This window comes from Spea bombifrons, chromosome 1 (genome assembly GCF_027358695.1).
Source record: "Spea bombifrons isolate aSpeBom1 chromosome 1, aSpeBom1.2.pri, whole genome shotgun sequence".
In the NCBI taxonomy this organism is placed as follows: domain Eukaryota; kingdom Metazoa; phylum Chordata; class Amphibia; order Anura; family Pelobatidae; genus Spea; species Spea bombifrons.
Window position 1 is genome coordinate 83262556 of NC_071087.1, and position 26155 is coordinate 83288710.

The 26155-nt window shown below is 37.8% G+C and overlaps 1 long non-coding RNA gene across 5 annotated transcripts in view; it reads right to left on the reverse strand.

Moving 5' to 3' along the window:
• LOC128493652 (uncharacterized) overlaps positions 1-26155 on the reverse strand; it is a 42078-nt gene that overhangs the window by 5444 nt on the left and 10479 nt on the right. For 2 of the 5 annotated variants that reach the window (XR_008354209.1, XR_008354208.1), the window contains exons 1-2: positions 23474-24722; positions 21202-21286 (exon numbers count right to left, since the gene is read on the reverse strand). This is a non-coding gene — a long non-coding RNA (uncharacterized LOC128493652). Of the gene's footprint in view, positions 1-13058; positions 13218-21201; positions 21287-23473; positions 24723-26155 lie in introns of those variants that run through there. The other 3 variants (XR_008354210.1, XR_008354211.1, XR_008354212.1) reach the window with 2 other exon arrangements.

A 26155-nucleotide genomic window follows, 5' to 3' on the forward strand; every position in this document is an offset into this window, starting at 1 on the left:
CAAGCACTTATGGATTCCACTGTGTACTATAACTAGTATACCAAAGATAACTGTCTATAACACACCTCCATCTGCTCCATATAATTTTCCTTTCACTCCTCCCATTACTCAATGCAACCGCTTTTTAGAACTCATTCTGTTGCATCGCATAACCTCTGTTCATATTCGCATGTGCAAGATTTGGAAGGCTTTCTAGATAATTACAGCCCTGATTTGTTTCTTTAATCTGTGGGCTGTATAATTAGCTTTACTCATCATGTTTAATGTTCTACCCTGGTGCTTAACTGGATATTGGCAACCAGTAACACCTGACCCAGTCTGAAAAAGGAACTGTCCAAAACAGACATTATAGGATCACATCTATCCCCCCTCACCACATTTCCTCCTCCACCCCATCCCCCCCAACACTGCATCGTGAGAAAGTGGTGAGGACATGTCATTGGAAAACAAGGCCCTTTTCAAATTCATATTAATTTATCCACGCACTCCGGCTGAGCCGCGAGGAGCCTGGAGAAGTGAAAGAGGGGGGTTAGGAGAGGCAACGGAGTGAAGAGACAAGCTGGATGGGGGGTGAGAGCAGAGAAGTATGAATAGGATCTCAGACACAATAATGCCATTCATAGATGGATTGAGCAGACACAATAAGAGAGTCCAGTGTGTGTTGGGTGGACAAAATGGCTCCGTCCCAATCTTTTCTCTCCCCTCATTATATAATAGACATGCATTGTGTGCCCTCCTCTCTAAACCAGGAGTGAGACTCATGTTTGTGTAACTGTCAGATTTAGGGAAGCAGGGGAGCTAGAGAAGGAGGCCAAGAAGTCTGTCATATTGTCCTACCGCACTGGACTTGCAAATATATTAAGAGTACTTTCCTCCCATAAAAAACCCAGGATCAGAAATTTGTTTAGGAAATATAAGCTAAAGTGGTGTTATATTAAAATATAATATCACTGTATAGGACAATTAACAGTGACAAAAGTTAACTTGACCAATCAGTCTTTGTCCACCATGAGATTGCTACACAAATAGCTAAGACATTCATATGAGATAGAGTAATTGGTAGAAGCTAATACAATAAGGGATAGAGATGCATAGGATAAGCATAAAGCTGTCCTGAATCTAAGATGAGACTACGGTCTTAGTCTTCACATCAAGAAAAATATGTAGATGACCCATATGGTTGTTATATGTTGTCAACCTCTAAATTTCTATTACTTAAACTTATGTCCAAAAGCCATTTAGGCCTAATAGTATAGTTTATTTAATAAAGAGGAGATATTCAGAAAACTTGGATATATAAGCCCAAGATAAAATGGTCTTTAGTTGAAGTTGGTACCTTTAAGTGGTCCAACATACCAAAGGATGTAATGTTACATAAGCTTTTGGGACTTGAGAGGTCTCTCTTTTCATTGTGTATTCTATCTGAAGAGATCTCTGAGGTCCTTTGCATGTTTTTCTATGTTGACCCAAATAAAATGAATCAACTTCCACTAATGACTCAATTTACAGCTAAATTGTGGACTGTAGGGCAGGGCATGAGGATGCTGGTAACATTTCTTCCACACATATGTATTAGAAATGTAGCCAGAAAACGGGTGCAGTCCTCTTTCCATCCTTCAGAAAGCTTACAGAAACATTACATTGACAGGCAACCAGCTTTAGGTTGCTTGCTTATCAAAACCAGAAACTCTTCACAATCACAACATAAAATATCAAGATATCAAGCTTTACAGGGGAAAAATACTTTCTTAATCAAATTTCAGAATTCGTGTTATTATTGATGTTTGAGACTGTTGATTTTGACCTCAGCCTAAATGAAAATTGGGCAATCACGACACCTTTTGATATGGTAATGAAGTTGCTCTCCTATTTTCTCAAAAACATGGAAAGACAATAGTTTCACAGTGTTTACAGCAAGCATGGCTGGAAGGCGCTTTGCAGGTTGTAGTGAACAACTTACAGTACAAAGGACTGGACATCATAATAATTAGAGGAAATAATTAGACTGGCACAATAAAAAAATACTAGCGTAATTGATATCACAATCACAATTGTTTGCAGTTCATTAACAAAGTAATTTTGTTTAACACACCTTCAAACAACCCAATTAACCTTAAACACTTACCATATTTACACGAAACCATTTTTCCTCTAACACAGTGATGTACCAATAAATGGATATAACATGATGTGTGTATATATATATATATTGTATATCTATATCTTTATATATATATATATATATATATATATACTAATATATGTATATACAAAAATTTGGTATTGTGGCACTACCACACATGGGAATATTTGTGTATTTATTGCCGCTGGGCTAACATAGCTGTCCACAACAAACAAGGTTGTATATTCAAAAGGTCCAGAAAAACATTTAAATCTAAAATACTGCAAATTCTTTTTATTTCATGTACCAATTTCACTGATATATAATTATATATGACAATTTAAATCGGGTTCTAATAGTATTTTGTAATTTTTATTTGCCTCTTCCCTGCGTGAAGACTTGAAGTGGGATGAACGCAAATGCCATGGAAAATGGTCCTTTGTGTGAAAAAAAGAATTGTGTGCCGAGTAGAAATTAGTGTCACTTGTCTTTCAGCATATATGCATAAAACGAAGCCGTGGACTGGCATTGATATGGGACACAGACTGTGTATATATTAGTGATGTGAGCCAGGCTGACCTCAGCGGGGTGAGATGTCGTTCGGGCGTGAGAAAAACCCTGAGACCCTTTTCACAGCTGTTCAGGGCATCCCATTGAGGCTGAGGAGTGCAGAGTTAACCGTCTCCCCTCCCTACCTCTTCCCATTCATTCTATAAACCCCCTTTGAGAGAGCCTTAAAAATACACCTCATTACTCAGTGCTGGTTGTATTCAGTATCCCGCAGTGCTCCTGGTGTATTTGTGAATCCCTGCAGTTCCCCTTTTTTTAATTCTCTTGCTTTGACTTGTTTTAACTTTTTTTGCCATCTTTATCATTTGTAAGGCCATAAATGTTGATTTTTTTAATACAATAAATGTTGATTATGTAACAGATAATTTCAACTATACATGGTCCTTTATATTAAGTGGTGTGCAGGATGCTATAGGTGTATAGGATAGCATAATGCATCAATATTTCAGATCCTTATGATTTGTTGAGTAAACTTCTTAAGGAGAAGACGCCCATGTAACATCCATTTACCAATATATATGAATCCAGAATTATTATACATAACACTACAAGGATTTCTAATTTTCTGGGTTGTCTTTCTCTAGTCTCAAAGTATATGATCTGATTGTCATGCTCTAGCGCTAACTGCAAAATAACTACACTCAAGTAACAGTGAAGCTCCACCCCCATGGGCCCTCCTCCCCAGCCTAATTGTACCTGAGTATGCTTCCTCCTCCTGCTGCTATGTACCTGGATATGACTTCATGTTCCTGCATTCTGCACCAGCATGCAACGCACAGGCTACAAGGCATAAAACATTAGTGGAGATGTATGTGCCAATGATTGCACAGACCTCCACCTCCAGGCCCTGGTAGCCTGAAGGATAGCTCCTGCATGCTGCTAATGTAAGGCTTGGTCCAGGGCAGATGCCTACTGTGCCCCACATTAGAGACGCTCCTGAGGGTTGGCATTGGAAATACTTTGCCCTCCACGCAGCCGTGTACATACAAGCCATACTATTAGAGGTATGGGGTGAAACCATATCCATGATTATGACAAACACTATAAAAGACAACCTACCATCCTTTAAGCCTTATATTTTATTATGCTATCCATACCACTGCATTTATGCATTAAGTATATTTTAATGATATACATAAAATTAAGTTTTATGGTACGCCATATGACCAGACAGCTATATGTTGAATGCTGAGCTACACCTAGGTGAGAAGCCGACATGTCTTTTAGACTGCATCCTATTATATAATATTATTACTGTAAGGAATTGTAACAAAATGTACGTGAACAGATATATATATTTGTGAGCCTCCCTAAATTATATATTCCAAGCACGGTGTTGGGAGGTCTGCCTGCTGCTTCGAGCACAGGCTACAACATGTCTTCTTCCTGCTCTATGATTTCCCCCTGACCTTTCCCCACTGCTGTGATGTATATTTTTTTGACAAAAGCAGGGGTATTACACACCTTTTAATGCTCCTCTCTGCAGAGAAGGTTAGGCGGTGGGCCGACAGCCAGTAGCTGTCAGGAGGAATTAGGGGAGGATATGAACGTTCCCACCCTGGGATCCTTTCTGCATCAGCGCATCCTGCATATAGTTAACACCCCCTATCTTCAGTGTCCCTGTGACACCCCTTTTGGTGAGAGAATGTGAAGGGACCAGACATCCACAAGGGAATTCAATCCTACACAAGCCAGCGGCACAAATCTTCATCCTCCTCTTTTCCGCTCTAGCCTTGTCTTCATCTAGTTTCCCTTTCTTTCTGTCCCTTGCGTTTTGTTTCTCCATTTCTACCTATCTGCACCCCACACCTCATGTTCTATCTCTCATTTTCCATTTTCACAGCTCTTTAGATTTTTTTTTTAAATAAAATACAGAGTTGACCTCTGCCTCTTTGTACATCTACCATACATATTTGCCTTTTTTATTTTTTTTCTTAGTATTCCTCCACATTTCACTTTTGCTGCCTATGCTACTTTCTGCCTTCCTTGAGGTTTTATGTCATTTTTGTAATCTCATTCACCTCGTCCAATAATTTTTTTTTCTTTAATGTGGCTAGATTTTACTCACCATCATAGTCCATTTTGATATGATTCTTTGTTTATTTTAATTTTCCTATCTCAAATGTTTCTAACCTTCCTAAGCGCCAGAACTTTAGCTATTTCACAATTGAGCTCAATTTAACTTGCCTATAAACACCACCTTCTAGATGAAAGCGAAGCTCCTTCACAGACTGTGCTTACAAGGCCATCCGTACCCCTCCACCTGGAGATCTTTGGTTCAGTATCCTCAGTGTAGATATAAGGCAGACAAACATGTCTTAAATTATTTCTATTCATTCCATATACCCTGTGGTACAGCATTTATAACAGTGGCACCTATGCAACCACACATTTATAAACACAAATACAAAATGTCTTTCTAAAGATGGAAATCATTTATTCTTCTGCTCTACTAAATAAATATCATCTATATAAAGACACATTTTCAGAAACAGACGTTTTTATTTCCTACCAAAAAAAAATGTACATTTCTAAAATGACCTCTAGGATTCTATTTTCCCAGCCTGGAGGAGGGTTATTTGAAAGAATAAGCTCTTTGCTTTAGACATTCATCATAAATACATCTTTTTCTTTCTGTGATGATGAGTCAATATCCGGAAGCAGAGGCCCAGAAGTAACTAAATACAGAAAGTGACAGGAGACAAAATCCACTTGTATCATCACATTCCTTTCCCCTGTTTACTGTGACAATTTAGACCCTCCGTGATATTTGTTCTTGCTTTGCTCTCCAATCCAAACAATCAGGAAAGGGCTGATATAATGAATTATTTAATGTGTTTCTGTGAAACATCAGGGCCATCCCTTCAATCTCAATATAATGTTGGCCCTGACTATCATTGAACTTAGGCATGGGTTTCACGACACATGATAAACTGGATCAGTCATTGTTAGTTTTCAGGGTTACATATGTTCTAGGTTATAAGATCATATTCTGTAAGTGTGTGTTACGTTCTTGTAATTGTCGACATGTGCAGTCCCATCGTCTCGTTTATGAACCTCACACTTTCTATCCCACTTGTTTTATCCTTTAAATTACATTTTGCCTTCCTACCCCGGCTATGTCCCTGTCATAGTGTTGCTGTGTCCTCTGGAGTTTAGGACACTAGGCAAAGAGTATGTTGACCCTTGTCAGAAGTAATCTGTATGTCCAGAATGTCTGGGCAAACAACTCAAACACAGAGCGATAGCAGGTCAATCTGGAGGCTATTCTATGAGCTCGTAGAGGCTTTCACCGAATTCTTCAGTGAAGGACCCAGCTGGAGGGACTCAATACAGATTATTAGTGTCCCACCAACTGCACGATTTACCTTCAGGTGATTTAGGCGTCAGGATGAGAAAGAACACATTTATGCCTCAGAAAAAATTAAAGTTAACATAACACAGATATGGCTCTAGTTATACATATATGCTCTGTGTGTTCAGATACATACAATGTTCAGTGTCTAACCCCTCATTTTTATGTATCTTGCACTTTGGAGCTTTTTATGGATAATTAAATGAATACATAAAGGAACAGATAGTATTATTAAGGCTGTACACTTACTGTTATACACCTTATACAATTCAGAAATGTGTGCTGTTTTGCTATCTTTTCCAATGAACTCCCTTGTGTATTGTGTTTGTGTAATACAGATACACATAAGGTTCTGCCTGTAACACCCATCGTTGGGCATAACAAAAAGACTACCAAACATATAACAGAAAAGGAGGGCTCACTTTACGGCAGTTAAACAGACCTAGTACAGATAGCCAGCTTTGCCAGGAGACTTAGTTTGGTTACAATGAACTTCTGAAGTAAATGGCACTTTCTCCAGCAGACATGTTATCCCGGATGCTATAGCAGTAACGGAAAGGAGGGCTGTGATAAAGGACACTCAACTATTAATTTCATTTTTAGTTTTTTATTACCCTTTTTGCCGCAGGCTGACAGGTATAAATTCAATGGGTTTTTGTTCATTTTCAAGAGGTGGAACATACTTCATCTGTAAGGGGTCAATCCTAATACATTAAAGTGGAGAGGTGTGCTTGTGAAACAAATAGGGTAAACTCATTTGAGAAAGCCCACTAGAAATCTCTATGTTTTACATGAATTGTAGCATGCTTGATCATTGTTAAGGGCAAAATTGACAAACTAATATAAGTTACTATCACATAGGCTCTAACCTTTTAAAGAACACCTCCACAGGGCAGACATTTTTGCTTGATATTGACCTGTCTATGTTACCCTTGTGGCATGTAAGGAAAAGCCAATGTAAAATGTATTGATTTTGAGTTGTCAGAAGTGACGAGTGGGGGGCAGCTCCTTAAAGCCACAACTAAGTGAAGTTCCAGAGAGGGTGCTAGTACATGAATGCTTAGCATGTTACATGTGGTAGGGATTGCAAGAAACTGCTACAGTTCTATCTTGGTTTGGCTAAATATTATTGACTCTGAAGCTCTGGGAATGAGAAATAGCCCAAACATGTATGGTAGGGCCAAATTCTTATATGGGAAAAAGAAAACATGCACTTTAGCCTACCGCTCAGTGATCACTGTTTAAGAGCACAGTTGGCACAGAGGCGGATATAAGTGTTGGATATGCTGGCGATTGTACAAACTGAGCTTTCTTGCCACATATGACAACACGGTGCTTCTAAAAAGGATAATGGTTGAATATTATGCATGTATTCTAGATTCCACAATAAACTCATCTGGTTATCTGTTTGTTAAAAGTTATGTGTTGTCATTGGTATTCAGTATCTCAGTATACGGCTATTTCTGCCTAGTACTCTCTGTTTGATGTTTGCTCTGTGACACATAGCAACAGACTAGGGCCATTTAGTTGTTGTGGTATGTTCACATTGTTGGGGTCATTGTGGCACACAAGACCAGTGAGGCATCCAACGCTGTTGAATAATAATAAGTTCTTGTTGATGTGCAGTGGCCTGTGGTATGGGTCTTATTTGTCTTCCGCTTTAAGTCAGAATAGTCCTATGGCTCTAATTGTGAGTAGCCACAAGAGAATTGGAAACAAGGCAAAATAAAGCAAAGGAAGGATAGCTGTTCACATGCTCATACTATACTATAGATATTCATCTTTTTGGGAGGTGCCAGGAGGTTGTCTCTATTATTGTAAAGCTGAAAGGAATATATACCAAGCTAATATTTAACTTAGTTAAGTGTAGGTAACATTTCTGCCATTCTCCAATACAATATAAACTGATTAAATAATTGACACTAGAAATGTTATGTGAGTTAATGATTGCCCTTATATATAAAGTTGATTCGCTATACTTTTGGGATATCTATTACCAAGTTCCCTACAAATGAAGCAGCATAACTCTGTCATAGTGTTAAGAATTAATATAGGGCAAGGGTTATTAATATACGTGGAGGAGAGATACATAGGATGCTTTTAAGTGTGTAATATTAAATAGATGGTGCAGTCTTTCCAAATACCATTGTTGCGCAAATAGGTTAAATCTGAAAAAGATTTAGACCTGTTAAGTTGTAGGAGGACACCTTTGTTGAGCAGCATAAAACATAAAGTACAATAGAACCAGTGTTACTAGTAGACACAGTATTGTAAATGAAACCATCTCCTGGGTCTGATAAGCCCAGCTAAACAGTTTGCATTGTTTTGACATATGTAACCTTTTTTGCTATTTTCAGCTGACTATTTACATTGTTTCATGCTTTAGCAGACTTATTACAGGCTACATTGCAGCTAAAAACCATGTTTATTTTTCTAAAAGTATCTCGATAGGTTTCCACTGTGACAGTCAAGACTCTTTATGATGATGTGCCTCAAAATATATCCTTGTTCTCCTTGGTGAGCCTTCCTGATTATCACTTTCAGCGACATATTGTAAAACATTAGCCTGGTCATTTAATTGATGCCAATGAAAAAATAGGCTATTCTCTTATGGTGAATCTCCATAAAGGTTCCAATAGAATGTTCTTAAAACTGCAAGACGGCATCACATCTAACAAAGACAATCAAAACCACACATAAATAAGGAGGTGTCTATGATCTTTGACTACACATATACTAACAGTTTACCTTGAGAAATCGGGCAACAGAAGACATTTATAACTTCAGCTCACTGATCAGACATTGCAGGCAAACAGGAACTGATGTTCAAAAGGTGCAGTAATGCTCAATGTTTTTAAAATCAGTGAGGCCAACTAAGTTAGCTTTGCTGTCCAAGTTTCCCTGCGATTGAAGCTGCCTTTCAATGGGAAGTGCATAGGCACTGGGATTCCACATGCTTGCCCCCATTGCATTTTCCTTTTAAATATTAGTTCAGCAACGAAAGCAGTAAGATCTTGTTCATGTAATGAGAAAGCCACCCTTTTGCCAAAAAGATGTATCTACAAACAAATTGTTTAGTTTCTCATGGAAATACTATAATTTGCTATGCGTAAAGAGGGCATTGGTATATTACTGAAAAAATAAGGCGTCACTCTTTCATTTAACAGGCAGTGGTGTAGCTGTACCAAGCTAACTATGCTGATGACTCTATACAATACCCTAAACACCTCTATGGACCGCTTGTTCTCCAGGCTGGATTGGCTGCCCAGCATAATAATGAACATCTTAAAAACAGATACAATATAATTTCCATGTGTTCCTGATCTCTGTACCTTAACCTGATCACAAATGCTTTAATTGCTTATTTTCCACATTTACCTGTACTACACTAAATTACAGCTCAGGTCTCACATTGAGACTTTAATTATCTCATCAAGCCTCAATGCCTAGCCAAAACTTGTTCCACACTGACTGGGTCAGAAAATCCTAACTACCGTCACTCTCTATTCTAACCTTGATGTTGCTGTGGAACCTAGCCACCCAGAAGACAAAGCAGCATTGCCCAAATAAAGGGACTTTTTATTCTTGCAAAACATTCTCCAGTGACAACAAATTAACCACCACTAACCACTTTTTCCACCTCCCGCCGTGGAACCTGTTTAAGGGTAACAACCAAACCCATCATAGTTGGGAGAATTAATTTCGTTACTTACTTTCCTGTAAGTAATAATATATAATATTTCACAGATGTAGATTTTTTTTCTTCATGTTATAACTAGGTGGTTTTGCAACTGCTTTTGTCATAGTGATTGAAAGAAGTTCCTGCTTGGAACTGTTAACATGTCCAAGTCCATACTATCCGCAATTGCTCTCCCCTGCGTTCAATATAGCAAAAGGTTTATTTCTGACACAATGATACATATCCCATAGAATACCAGAGCGGGGAAATCTGCCTGTCCACTTTCTATGGTCTTTACGAATAGTATTTCCATCCTTTATAATCTGCATCAGTCAATTTATCCGTTGAATTACATGGAATCTCGGAGCCATACTGAGCATTATATGTTAGGTCACATATTCAAATTCAGGCCTGTTTGCATATAGAGATAAATCAGCAAAGGCAAGTAAATATACTGTATAACATGATAGATACACATGAGCATATAGGGCAATGCATACAAGCCATATCTAACACTGTATCACACATACTGCAAAGGAAGCCTGGGTATCTTTGTAGTTTGTGTTTTCACATCCACCTTTACCATGTTCCATGTGTTGCTTGGAGATAAGATTTCTTCTCTGTTCTAGATCCTGGACAGTTTTGAGGAAAATAGAATCTGGATGGTTGAGAAGAAGAGTGAATCGATTTATACGTTCGGTTGTCTAGCTTTATGAAATTAGGAATACTCATACAGCTAGGTAACCAAAGACAGAAACCGATTCGCAGCTGAAAGAATTCCGCCTTGCTGTCGCAAGTTAACAATTTAATAATCGTATAGCTTGATAAAACAATCCATAACAAGTTAAATATCCTTATTTTATTTTAAATGACTAAGCTTTTATCTCCCAAATCCCTCTTTTTTGTGTGTGTCTGACCCAACAGAGATCGTAGACCTTTCATGAGCGGGATGGCTGCCATCGTTATTACTTGGTGAACAGTCTGCGTTGCACTTATGGATGGTTTTGTGTGATGGGAAACACCAGTGCCTTGGTGGGCCACCCATTGCAGACTGAGTTACTTTCCACAGTGTGCAAGAAGGGGCACATACATCAATCATTACCAATGGTCTCATGAGAAATAAATGCCCATTAGGATACATTATATAATTAGCAGTTGGGAGAATCGTTACAATGTTGTCCCAGAGCTCCACCTGTTCTCTACCCACCCTCTGTCTGACCTTGAGGACTCTTTCTGCAGTGACCTGACCATGCTCCATCCTTCTCTTTTTTCACCACATATAACCTGCTGTTTTGTCTTTTTATCATTATATTAAAATGTTTGGTCTTTTATGTACCGTGTTCTTGTATCACATAACACATTTACAAAACCATCTGTAACTACTGCTTGAAAAAATGCATCTAAAAAATAAATAAAAGAGACTTTTTAATTAATAAAACAATCTCAGGTTTTATCTCATCGTATTCCTTCTAATAGTATATATATATAAGCTGGCAAAGTGATCTAGTGTGCAAAAACTGAACATCAACAGTAGCTTGGTGGGCAAACAGGGTAACCTGGCTGGAACCTCCTCAGAAAATCACTGTTTTAAGCTTAATATGAGGCCAAATTCCCCACCAATCATTTTAGTGAGCCTTTAATTTCAAAATAGGCTCAAAAGCATACAGCTGAAAGCAATTGCAGCTAATAAAATTTAAGTGGCCTCAGATACCATGTTTGGCTGATCTCTTTATTGAGCGGCTTCTACTGAGAAGAGGGCTGGCAATGTGGCGGAAGAGGGCATTTGCTCCCTGTGCGTCTCTGATTTGAGGATTTTGAGAAAGTACCACAGAATTTTTTGTTTTGCTTTACCTGAAGTTCTACGTTTAATAGCGCCCACATTTTGAGGGCAGGTACTCCATGTGGCCTGTCAGAGGGTTGCACATGTGAATGCAAAAGTGATTGGTGGAAGCTGCATACATGTAACATAACATACTGGTATATCAACACAGTAGTAGGCCTCTGGAGAAAAAAAAGGAGCATGGAGCAGAAATATTACAGGGTCTCTTATTAGCTGCAGCCTCCAGTGAAACCCCTAACTGTACCGGGCCAAGGTTATTTCACCCTTGCTAATCAATGATAGCTGTGACTCTGCATTAGCCTTTCTTGTGTTGTGCGTGGAGGCTGAGAAAGATGCAATACTGTAACCCGGTCCAAGTTTAGCTAGTAAGCAATCATCCTTCCAATGAGTAAAAGAAACTATGACAGATCATGGTAGGCGTATGTATTCATTTTTGTATGTTCTTGTGTCATTTCTATTGTTCCCAATGCTTTTTTAGCTATATCCAGCTACAGTACCCCTTGTTTTGTCCCTCCGTTACTGAAATCTAGGTGTTATAGATAACACCCATATGAACGGCAAACATTGCTAACTACTGGCAATAAATACATAATAAAATTCCATACTATGGGAATTATACAGTACAGGAACTAGAGGGCCTGAGTCTTTTTTTATGCTTCACTAAATCATTCTCTGCATTTCATTATTTGCCTTATTAATATTATAACTAATAATTTATTAAGCTTTATATTGTTACATGATTTACTTAAATTTGTCCTTACCACAGATTATTTACCAAAATTATGGATATAAAAACATAAATTCAGAAGAATGCAATCACCGAACAAAAAGGTATTAAAACAGATATTCGAATAATGTGAAAAAAAGAATAAAAATTAAGTAATTCCCTTATTAACAGAGAATAAGCAAACCGCACATCTTTTGGGGAAGGAACAGGATGTCCATTTAATTGCATTTTCTTTAAACATTGGTTGTTTAATCTTGCAACCCATTGCTCTGATGATGCGTTATGGAAAGGGCCATGCCTCTAGATCTAAGTCCACAAAAATGTAAAATAAGCAACATTTTTTTTTCAACCTAAGTATTTTAAAGATACTTAAATAACAACAATGCGATAAATCTATTCCGTTTACTACAATAAATAATTCTAAATCAGATTCCCAATTGTTTCACAACTCAGACACTTAACACATTAAAATCCCAAAGCTCGCATTAGGATTCATTTAATGCATTTAAGCTGATTTCCACTTCAACCGCTGCATCTCAGGGTGAAAATAACAACACGCTATTTATCATTTAAAACTAAAGTGGCGATTATTATAAAATGTCTTTTCATAGTAAAATGTATTTAATTGTACTAATGCTTGTTAATTTTAAAATGGGAAGGGAACTTTTCTAAATAATGCCCCCACTAAATATTTGTTAAATAAAACAACCAGACAGTAATGACACCAATAAGCACACACAAAATGAGAACGGGTTCTGAAAATACCTTATTGGAAGTTGGTGCCTAAGTTGGAGCTTCAGATCTTGGCTTGATGAGAGAAGGGAGGATGCATTTCCATGAATGTGGCTTCATTTGGGAAACTAGAATGACCCTAGGAAATTAACCCTCCTCCTGTCTTCCCCCACAACCTCTGATATTACCATACCACCTCCCTCCCTCCCAGCTTTTTGAATGTTAGTTCAACAGAAAAGGCATGGTCATCTGGGTGCATTATGGGAACATCTCCATCAAACTGCTAGAGAACTGTTAGCTGGAAGATCAGAGGGAAAGCGCTTCTCTTTCCTTCCTTTTTTTGGAGATGGGAAAGTCTGGGAATGAAAGGAGGTTTTGGGAATAATGCTAAGCTAGGGGCAACTTGAATGAAAAGACCCCATTCTGAGCAGGGTAACCCAGACAGAGGCTAGAGGTCATTCCACCAACATAACACTGCAGTGTCACCAGCAGTAAACACGCTGCCTGATCCATGGATAGGCAAGCCACGGGCTGAGCAGCTGTGTGACTCTATATATAGTTCCTGATATTATTATCATATAATTTAAAATAATTGAAAGGTTGAATCGGGACCAAAATATGTCTTCGCTTAATCTACATTTTCCATTGCAATCTATCGGCTTTATTCATTAGAATAAAAAAAGATATGCTGAGTGTTAAATTATCTATTACCACATAATGCATAGAATGATATCCTCTTTAATATTTTAGACATTTTTTTATGCTTTGAATACTCATAAGAAATCAGTGAAAAGCAGAACTCTGGTGGAAAAGATGCTATTTTATACATTTTAGAGCAAACACAATTTTCATAAAAATTGTGCTTGCTCTAAAAAATTCAATAAATCCCTCCAAAATGATATTTAACGTGTTAACACCATGGGCAGGCTTACATGCTGTGTTAAGTGTTACATTTTTCTCCTTTAAGGTGATAATATTTTGATATCTAAAAGCAGACTGAAATCCAACAGCAATATGTTTTTAAATAAATGTAATCCGCAACACCGTGCTCAAAAACGACGGTGGAAAGTGGCAAGAGAACCAATGAGGCCTTTTAGATCTGAGTAGATCAAGTCTAAGTATGGGGAGTGTAGGCAAGACAATGTAAGCCTTCAAGATCTGAGGTATAGATTTTACTAGTGAACACTAATTTTCCACAGGTACTTAAAACTGTAATGTACCTGACAAGTAGCCGCCATAGTTAAAGCCATACTTATTGAATTGATTCTTTTTCTGTGACTGGGTATGAATCCTCAGCACAAAACTCTATAGACCTGTATTCTCGTGCAGTGGTGCGCTAACCCGAGGTCAGGACCTCTTTGGAGGTTGTGGGAATGTCTTTAAGGGTTTTCAAAGTATATATCAGTTCAAGAGCAACACCCTTGTAGGGGGTCCTGACTTGAGAAGAAATAGAATATGGGATAATGGGTAAAAAAAAAGCACTGGCTCAGCTAAAAAAAACAATACTATGTACTAATTTTTGTTCTATCATGGCTTTTTTTTTTCCTGGAGGCGCAATGCTACTTAAATAAAAAAAAAATAGGTTGGATATTTTAATATTATTTATATTTCATAATATGTCATAAAGGTATTTAGCATGTCATTAAAGAAATGTCACTGCTGAGTATGCCCAGGTTTAATTTCATATATATTTCATATTGGCTAATCTTTTACAACAAATACAAACCCAGAAGTTGCTTTTCTAATGAAAACACCATTTGAGGAATAAGCATTTTTCCACGCGGTGACTAGTTTATATCCAGTTCGGTATATGGCATTGGAATTGCATATCAAATGTGCTCACCCTAAATTATTCTTAAGGAAGACAATGGGCAAGAGACAACGATTTTGGCTGAATAGAGCTGAGGTTAACTTTTGTCTCCAGAGGGCAAGGTTACAGATGAATAATGGCTTGGGAATGTATTGTTGCAATATTGTGTAGTGCAGCGCAACACGATAGCCTACGATGTTATATAAGGGCTGACGTTTTTAACACACACAAGTTTAAGGATGAACCGACTACAGATAAACCAAACATTTCGAAACAATGTGTTTATTATTCCCTTCATGGTTACCAAAGTTATACCTTGACTGATTCCACTTTACATTATGAAGGCCCAACCTCGGTTGGGAGCTTCAGGTCCAAAAATAGCTTGAATAGCTCCTGTGTAAGATATATTTAAATAAGTGAGATTATTAGAAAGACGCGTCATGCAGTATGTAGGACCAACTCAACCATTCTTGCAGAGAAGAAAGTCAGTGATGGCTCTTTACAAAGCATAGTGAAATCAGGTTGTTGAAACCACAACTCATTTTGCCAACTCATGCTTTACTGAATAAATCCCAATCTATATTTCTATGCATTTATGTATATGCAGCTAGACTGTATTTACACCATATTTCATGTCATATGATTTCCATTATAGTTTTTAAAAAAGCAATTCTATTATTTACAGGAGGCAGATCAGTGGTTAAGTCAGGGTTAGCTAATAAGCAATAGGGGGCGCCAATGTCCCACATCAGTTCAAGCATTCATGACATTAGGCGAGTGCACACTTAGCTGCAGAAAATGTCTTCTGGCCTTCGTTTGGCCTTTAGATAGATACAAGGATAATGTGAGGATTCCCTTATAAATTCTGTATATCACATTAATTAATATCTGTGCCAACCATGTGACAGTTGACCATGATAGGCAATTTTTTTTCCGAATTCCCTGTTAGTGTTGTAAGAAGTTGTCCCCCACATAGAAAAAGGAGCATGGCACAAGATAATGGACATATCCCAGCCATTGCTGCCATGTATGTATGTTCCTTCCGAACACTGGATAAAGGGGTACAGAGTATTGAGTCGTTTATACAGTATGTGTACAGTTAACATTTACTGAAGCATTAACTATGCTAAAATTGCTAAGCAGTGCGCCATTGCCAATATGCCTCGCTCTTTAAATCCTGGTGAGGACTGCAAATTGACAATCCTAATCTATGACTTAGTGGAGTTATTAAATATGCAGTATGGGAGTATGAGACCCGCTCGGCGCCCCTCTCGCTCCTCTGTGAGCCCTCTAGCTCAGTCTCGGTGCCGGCTTGTAATGCTGAGCGCCGGAAGTGACGTCAATTTCCGGCGCACACCATTACAAGCCGGCACTGTGGCAGAGCAGGGAGACTCGCCGCAGGACTGTCTAAAGGTAAGTACAAAGGGGGGGGGTGGATAATGGCGTCGGCGAAGTTTAAAATGACGCGCCCCCCCCCGTGTTGGCAGGGGGGGGGGCGTCATTTTAAACTTCGCCCCAGGCGGCATTAAGTCTTGGGCCGGCCCTGGATATATTTTAGAAAAGCAGAACATACATAGAATATATTATTAATATTTGAGATCTTCTGGATCCAAGGAGAAATCTGATTGTCTTTTGGAGCCAACAAGTTTGTTTTTTGCCTTTTGGATCAAAAGCAGTAAGGATAGGTAGAAGGGTTGAACTTGATGGACGTAGGTCTTTTTCAACCTAAATTAATATGTCACCTATTCCACCTATTCTGTTGAGTTTAATACTTTTTTAAACTAAATGCAGCATTGAAAGCATCATTCCTAGTACTGCCAAATTACCATACTCATCCCTAGAAATAATTCTTGAGTCAAGGAAAACCTAGCCTTTTTCATATTCATAACACCTATCATGTGACACATAAGAAACATTTCTGTGTTGTTTTCATGTGATTATATGTTCAAAGGAAAGGAACAAAAAAAGTGACAGACCTGGTAGTTTTATTTTTCTTAATAAAGAGACTGCAATTGGGGCTTTGTTCTCATTCGAACACAACAGTGCCTTCAAAGAATTAACATGGTCCTCTATACTGGGCTCTTATCAGCATTTATTGACCCATGAGATACACATCTATATGAACTTTTAATGATACGACTTGCTGTGTTTTCTTCCAGCTAGTATGCAACTTAACATTGCATCAATAAGTTGTGTTGTATGTATTAATATATTTCTTATGTATTATGTATTTTATGTTAATATATTTTCATACTAAAAAATTCCATTTTTTTGGACTACTAGTGTAGCCCACGTACATATTTGTGTAGTGCCAGGGTGACATCTGTCATTTCACAGGCTGATAGTTAGTTGTTTTGTGCTGATTTTAACGAGGTCTAGCAGTTTACTATTACACATTATTAAGTCAGATTCATTAATGTGTCAAACCTGTGGAAGAGCCTCTACATGCATGTTAGCTTGCTCTCATTGGCTGCATAAGCTGCCATTTTAGACCTTCGGTAACCTTATTTCCAGTCTGTACCAGGAATTCCACATAATCAAGCAATGATAGTGAAAAGAATGTCCACTCGTACGGTAAACAGCACAGAGTGATTATCATATTATTATAGAATGACGGGCGGGCCCAAGGCAGTGCATTTAGTGATGGAACCCCCTCCCTTTTCAAATTTCGCAGTGTGACACAACTGAAATATTAAGAAACAAATAAATGAAAAAACAAGGACATAGGCCGCTTGGGATCCCATGTGCGCTCATCCTTCTTAGACACTGGCCTGGTAGGGCGTGTTTCCATTTAATTACCCAGAGCGCCCATTCTATGAATTGACCGTGCATAACAGCCATTTACTTTTGTGCGGACTAGTGCTGTAATATTCAGCACCGTGTGGAAGAAGCTACGCGCTCCGCCCTGCTGCTGAAAGTGTTAAGACAAATTGGCACTGTCCACATTCTAGGCATTGTGAGGACACAAGAAAACACGCAGAGCTCTCTGCTGCTCTCCGTGGTCCTGAAGCAGGAAAAGCTGGAGAGCCATCATTGTATATACAACTAGACACAAACCAATTGGAAGCGCGATCTGCTTCCATGGCAATTCTGCAACTCATTTCACTTAAATCAATGGGGCCCGTTAAGGTCCACCACTGTCCATATATAAAGAGAAAAAGAAATGTAATTACCAATTCACATCCACAATATTTCTGGGCTCAAGACCAAAAGTCATGTCAAATCTCATTATTCTGATCTTAGATAACAAATATTTAGAGAATTACTGCATTCCAAACAAAATAGCACTGGATCAAGGTGCTGAGTGGCCAATTTGCCTTTTGCATGTATAACTAAAACATAGAGGTTTTTGAAGTACCAGCAGCTCCATCCACAAGACAAGAGAAAAATAATTGTATGGTTCATAAAATCAGGCTACTCAAAAAAGATATAACATTACATCATACAGAACTGCCATGGGTTTTTTCTTAATTATACGATAAATATACAAAGAATTGTGAAAATCCTGACTCAGTGGTCACATGAGAGATATCCTCGTAGGATCTCAATATTACATGTATTCCGTTTGGAGGATGCGCTGTGTAGACTCTCAACATTAAAGCCACACCTTTAAATTTGGAAGCCTTCTGGATGATAAATATCAATAATTACAGGCTTTATATTAGTTTTACGATCATTAAATCTTTGAAAAATGCAGCTTATAACCAGAGGAATACAGTACCTCATTTCTTCTCTAATTATAGAACCAACACTGGCTGCCACCACACTGCCTGCACCTAACGCCTATCTTATTTGTATACATTTCTAACATCGATTTACAATCCAAAATAACAGCCCAAAACAACCTTCAATCGGCCCTACTAAGTCTATTTATCAATTTTCCCTACTGCTATCAAATCTCCCAGACTGTTAAAATAGAAATTCGAAACATTTTAACCATTTTTGTAAGCAACATGCAAACAAAAGAACTACAGTAACAGCAACCAATTATATATATATATATATATATATATATATATAAATATATAAATATATATATATATATATATATATATATATATTTAAATAAGAAAAAAATAGGATGTAGATATTTAGTTTCTCATCATATCACATTTATATGTCAATGTTTTGCACAAGGGATAGATTTTTTAGCTAGGACCATTCTTTTAAGTGGAAAATATACTACAAGGTTGTATGACTGTAGGATTTTCCTATCAAAATTAGCTATATAAAAAGGCCTGCAACTGAACCAATTTAAACCCTCCAGCACGCCTTTTTAATAAGCGTCCATTCATAAACTAGCAATGGCGTAATTCTGTATATTATATATACTTGTGGCAGCAAGCCAGTGCCTTGGCTCGAAAGAGTCCTTAGATTTTAATGTAGTCAGCTGTCTTGTTGCAACACGCATTTCGCGTTAGTGGAATAATCATAATATGCACCAACTATAACAGAAGGGGTCCATGTACATAAGGTTAGCAGTGTAGTGTTTCTAAGGGTTGTAGGGTTTCGTAGATTCCCAGCTACATATATGGGGTATTGTACATGCGACAAACACAAGGGTTCCATGATATTTCTTAAATGAAACGACGCAAAGGGCTTAAGTGCACGCAATTCCTTCATATTACCTAATGAAAGAATATGGGACTTAATGAGTTAAAATTGAAGGTGCGTTCATTTTCCGGCAAAAAGGCCTGTAACGCATTGTTCTCTTATCCAGTCCTAGCCCAGCTGACAGGGAAAATTGTTAAACCCTCAAACTGTCCCTTGTCATTAGCAGAAACCTCAGGAGCAGATTGCTTTTGTAATTGTAAGGGCCCCTCAAACAACCTCAACTTTATTTATAACAAATTATGTACAAAATAACAAACCATTACAACCCCTGCCTGTACATGTAGACGGAAATTAGTGCCAAGCAAAAAAAACAAAAAACCTCATTATTTGTTCTTCTCCTACCATCTAGGGACACATTGACTTGCAACTTCCTAATATATATATATATATATATATATATATATATTATTTTATATATGACATACTCAATTTCTGTTTATATAATAATATGTATGGAGGCTTTTATTGGATCAAATACAATATAGTAAAATCTAATCTAAAAAAAAACAACAACATATTTATGCATAATAAGGCCTTAAGTAACATTTCCTACTATAATATTATTTTGCTTTTCCATCTGTTCCACCATACTATGGTTAAGTAATGCATTTATTTGTCTGTTTATCTATGCTTCTCTCTGTGTAGAAATAATTACATATGTGGATATATATATATATATATATATATATATATATATATATATATATATATATATATCCATATATGTGTGTGTGTGTGTACATTATATTTTCATGATTATTTTGTTTGCTGAAAGAATGGGTCAATACTAACATATTAATAAACAGTATTATTATTATTATTATCATTATTATTAATAATTGCAAATGTGGCTTTCAAAGATATAGATAGATAGATAGATAGATAGATAGATAGATAGATAGATAGATAGATAGATAGATAGATAGATAGATAGATAGATAGATAGATAGATTAATAACACACATATGTTTGTGTATTAAATTGTCATAGCTATCTGTAGAGGTAATAGATAGAGATTATGCAAACAGAGTTCAGACAAGGTGCTCATATTGTATGGAAATGGCACAGCAGGGTGTTTCCAGTAGTGTCAAATTTGTACAGTTACTTATGAAACCAAAGAGGGCACCATGACCTCAGAGATCAGAAATCCACACCCAGAATTACGTCATAACGTGGTTAAAGATCAAACATACTCAACAAAAAAATCCTGCTTCCCCAACTCTGTGTAGCATAGAGGTACATACTTATCAGCACCCCACAACCTCTCTCATTCCCACGAATCCCAACCGTGAGCCCTGCCGCTTCCAGATAATTCCCTCTGGGGGTCAATAGGTGGCACGGTGGCACGAAAGCTATGGCATTGTATAAAGAGGCATTCATAGTGTTATACAGCATACGGTGACATCAAATAATAATTAAATAAGCCGCTAAAATTAATATAGCAAGAGCAAAGAGAGAGGGGGGGGAGTGAGAGAGAGAGAGAGAGAGAGAGAGAGAGAAGGAGAGGGGTGTGTGGAGATGGGGGGTATGTGCAGGGAAGTAATCAAGGCATACGTGGGGATGTGGAGAGATAAAACACATGAACCCCTGCATCTGTGTTGGAGTATACATTGTGAATACATACTCGCAGTACGTGGCATTTAGCCGTATTCATTGTGTATTTATTGTAAAGTAAGCAGAATAGACGGAAGGGAGACTGCCAGCTGTATAGGTGGGGAGGAAATACAGTAGCACACGAATAAAAGCACTCACCTGCTGCCAGTGTATCACCCGGCTGGCACCTCGTGTACCGGAAATACGGGATTGTGTCCGTGCCTTCGGAGCTCGGAATGCCCACCTGGATGGGAGGAAGAGAACACGGTGAATACAGTCCTGCTAGTGTCACGCAGGAACATGTGTGTCAGGAACATGGCTCTCGCAGCTCATACGTTTCTCTCTCCCTCACACGCACTCCTTGGCGCCTGAAACCGACACGCAATATATAACACTACGCCGGCATGTAATAGAGGGCAATACGCTACAAATCCCTGCCTAGCTACCTCACAGACCGAGGCAGGGAAGGGTTAACCGCGCTGCTGTCAATCATTTGCCGCGTGAAATGTATGGTTTTCGGTTACAATGTATTTATAGGAATGCCTATTCTAAAGACTAGAAACTGCAATATGTACATTATGTAATATTAAGTGTATACGAATATACCGTATTATATACTAACACACACACGCATATATATATATATATATATATCTATATATATACACATTCTTTTGAATTTAGTATGGCTTTGACAATTTGCAAGGTGTTAGCGACAGCCCCATCTCCCCATATAGGCCTTATGGCTCAATGCGTTGACCTTAATCTTATCACCGAGCGCAAGAATAAACATTTGTTACTAGATTTTAAAGAAAATGAAACAAATAGACACAAGTACTCGTCTACAAAAACAGACACACGAAAAGAACAACGCGCATTTTACCATTGCCATTGATATTAATATTTGTGGTTTAGTAAGGTTAATGATGGGTTAATCGGGCCTTTTGTTCCTTTTGCCATTTATGGTCCAAAATAGCACCGAAACCCGCTACACCATTTTATACATATTACATATACTCCTTGTGTGTATATCTATCTATAGATACAAAACAGATATATATATATATATATATATATATATATATATACATATATTGCAAATAGATAGATAGATATATACATAGATATACACAGCAGTTTACATAAAAATGCACACCATTTTGCACTTGTTAATAAATACTGTTTTTTTATTTTGCTTCTATTTAAGTAATTAAATTTAAAAAAAAATTCTGTAAAGAAAAAAAGTGTACTGTGTGTAGTGTGTTCGTCGTAGATAAACAGCTAGGATAATAAAATGGAAATAATGTATTATAGGGTATTGTAAACATAAAATATAAATGCAGCACCAAAATCTATAGTAACTTTTTTTTGTTTATATTTTATTTATGTACAAAAAGGGTAAATGTATACTTACAGCAGCCCCCAAACTAATATTTGTTCGTCCTGCTCTGTGGGCAACAGAGGTTAGAATATAGGGTAAGCCTGTAAAAAGTTAAGCCTAATAAAATACATCCTTTGTGTGTCTGTTTCTGGGGGAAAAAACTGATTAATTAATTTCACACTGTAGGCTTGGATTTTTTTTTCCCAGAGAAAAAAAAACAGCCAAAATAGAGGGGGGATTCAAAATCAAGTTCAGAGTTTGTGTAATTAGCATGACAATAATGTCTGAGGGGATAGAGGTCTCTTGAGACACAGGGTCTGCAATGAATTGGGTGGGCTCCGTGCTGCACTCGGGGCATTTTCCCAGGCTTCACAACAATCCGGCAACTGTTTGTCTAAGGTGGCCAACGTTTTCTTATGAATTTTGTCTTCAGATAGCGAGAAAAATAGATCATTAGTGTAGACACTAGACTTGGAGGACAAACACGATCTGGGCACAAACGCTGTGTGAGAGTGTGACACGCATGTTGTGTATGTGAGACAGATGGATGTATACTTGGATGAATAGATGGACAGATCTATAGATGGATGATACGTAGAAAAAGTATAATGCTAATGTGCAAGAGAAAAAAAGGATATTATCTTTTGTATAAATATATATATATATATGTATATATATATATATATATATATATACATATATATATATATATATTACATTCTCGGGTAATATGCTGTATATATATATATATGTATATATATATATATGTATATATATATATATATACATATATATATATATACATATATATATATATATATATACATATATATATACATATATATATATAGCTTTGTGGTTGAACTACATCGTTACACGTAATTTCTACATCTCTGTTATCTTCTATCAATTTATTCGTATAACTGGACAAATCACACAAGGTGCTAGCCAAGGTATTTCTAATGCTTATGCCCGCCCCTGCACAGATATACAGTATATATTTATATATATATATATATATATATAAAATCCCCACAGTTTACGACTTACTTGTTCTTGTTGTGTTTTAAGTGATCTTGGTTACGTCTTCTCCTAGCTCGTAGACTGGGACTCCGGTTTTGTAAGGTTTATCTTCCAGGTTGGGTTAAATCCCTTGCAAAAAACTTTAGGTAAGTAGACCGCTGACACCCAACTGATGCCAAGGATGACATATAGCGTGTGTGTGTGTTTAAAGAAAAGGGAGAGAAAGAGTGTGTCGGGGGAGATAAGGCCAGGGGTGGGCAAAGGGGAGGCGGGGGGCTCACTTAACTTAGTTGTAATAATTTGATGTCTTGTGCCTATTTTCACACAGCTTCCTAAAGATGCGTCTGGGAATCATTTGTGGTTCTCAGAACTGGCCAAGCTGTTGGCAGACGTGTGCAGAAATCCTAAGAGAGTTCTCCATTCATTGTCCAGAGAGCAAGGATATCTATTGTGTAGGCACTGCATGATCTATTTTACTTTTTTTTTTTATTCACGCCTATTAGTTACCCCTTTCTCAATAGCTTAGGAATAATTCATGAGATCCCATTTAACTCCAAGAGAGTGAGAGAAAAATCCTTGAACTAGTCACCAAACCTATTAGAACTTCCTTTAAACTTGGAAATACCTGGAAGGTGGCTGGTGTGCTTTGGATCCAGTCTCTTCTTTTCTCTGTCTCTCTGGTTCTTTTTTTGTAGATGAATATTATTGTTAGTTGTGGTAGTAGTAGTCATTTCTGTGATAGATGCAGAAAATTCTGAGAATTATTTGCGAGGATCATCTCATTAATGGATGAAGACAAAGTCATTTACACAACTTTGGAATTTGATTTGTTCTCCGAGTTCCTCTTGTATAGGACCGAGGAGAAGACTAGAATACAAGGCGCTGAAGAAGACTTGTCCAAAAGGAGAGGCCAGGGCAAGTCTGTAGTCTCTGGCGTGCACTTCACTGTCCACAATCGAAGAAGGAAATTCCAGCCAAGGATGGTCACGGAAGGAGAGTCAAGACCAAGATAAGGGGAGGCTCTTGTACTTCGGGATGCTGGAAGAACATAGATCGGAAACTGGCATCGCTGTGGGATTCTGGGAATACATTGGGCTGTAGAGAGTAGTAGGTTGGGTGGAGTGATATATCGGTTGTCTGCTAAGATCTAAGAAGAAGTAATGATCATTATGGATTAATTATGGGGGTTCAGGATGCAGTGGTGTATCAGGAGTGCAGTGCGGTATTAGAAATGCAGTGGTCCAACTGGCAGAGAGTGCACTGGCTTACTGAAGATGCACTAGGATGCAGAATGATACCACTGATGAGTGTATGGTGATACTGGAAGCCAATGGCGTGTTAATAGAGCAGGGGTGTGTTGCCAGTTGAGCTACAAGATATGGAATTGATGGAACTGGAGTGTCCTAGATATATGCTGGGAGAAGTAAAATAAATCCAGTGCGTCTTGGGAGACGAGTGAGGAGCTTTGAGTGGCAGTGAGGTACAAGGCTGAGGATGCAGTGAATAAGGGAGGATGCTGAGTGTGTAACAGGAGCTGCAAGCTGAATGTAACACCCAGGGCTGATAAACGAGGCTGGTAGTGTAAAGGGGTGTCAAGAAAGCCGATATATGTTGGCACTTTGTCAGATGGATGCTGTCAGCTGGGTAGGATCCTATGGGAGCTGTAAGATTCTGGCAGTCAGAGTAAAGGATGCTCACAGTGTGTGAGATGCAGTGAGAGCGAAGGATGCTGGCAGTGGTGAGGGATGCTGTAAGACGCTGACAGTGCAGTGAGATGTTATCCACATAGGAAAATTTGGATGCTGAGTCCTATAATTAACCATGTAATGCCCACCTCCATGAAATCCACCTTTGCCTTTTGTAGGTAGTATGTGAGGGATTCTACCACTGTGTCCCCTGATCTCCATTGAACCCAGTTTCATGGTCCCCACACCTCCATAGGATAATCTGCACATCCATTTTGCAAATGGAGAAGAATAGAAGGGAAAAAATCCCCTTTTTTTGGTTTCTCCTACTTGCCTACACGCAGTGCTGCGTCCTGACGTCAAACCCAGGGATAGGCCAGCTGGATGCACATATTAATGCATTTTACTTCTCAGAGGGTAGGGGGCTTTCTCATTAACCCAGGCACTGTGTCTATTGAACTTCAGGGTGGCTTTCATATATCCTACTTAGTCATTCTAGAACATATTCATTATAACTGCACTATATGGAAGGTGTGTGTGAGCAGGGAGGCTCTTTACGTATTGATCTATAGTTTGTTAATGTTGAAAGTACACAGATGTGTTTCTGGGTGTGAGTGTATAGATACAGATTATATGTGAAAATACAGAAGACTGTCTTACTAGGGTCGTTCTGTATAAAGCCTGCATCTGTGATTTGTAATTCAGCTTGCTGATTCTATCACAGGGTTTTAGATATTTGAATTTCTAAGACAATGTACGTTTAACGCATCATTACATATTCACACTCATATATATATATATATATATATATATATATATATGTGTGTGTGTGTGTGTGTGTGTGTGTGTGTGTGTGTGTGTATATATATATATATATATATATATATATATATATGGGATGTACAATGTTTCATTTTCTATCTCTGAATTACAGGCTTGCACATTGATGCCCCCTTTGCATATTGATATTGTTGCTGTACTATACGTAAAATACATTACATAAAATGGTATATTGTATCACCCA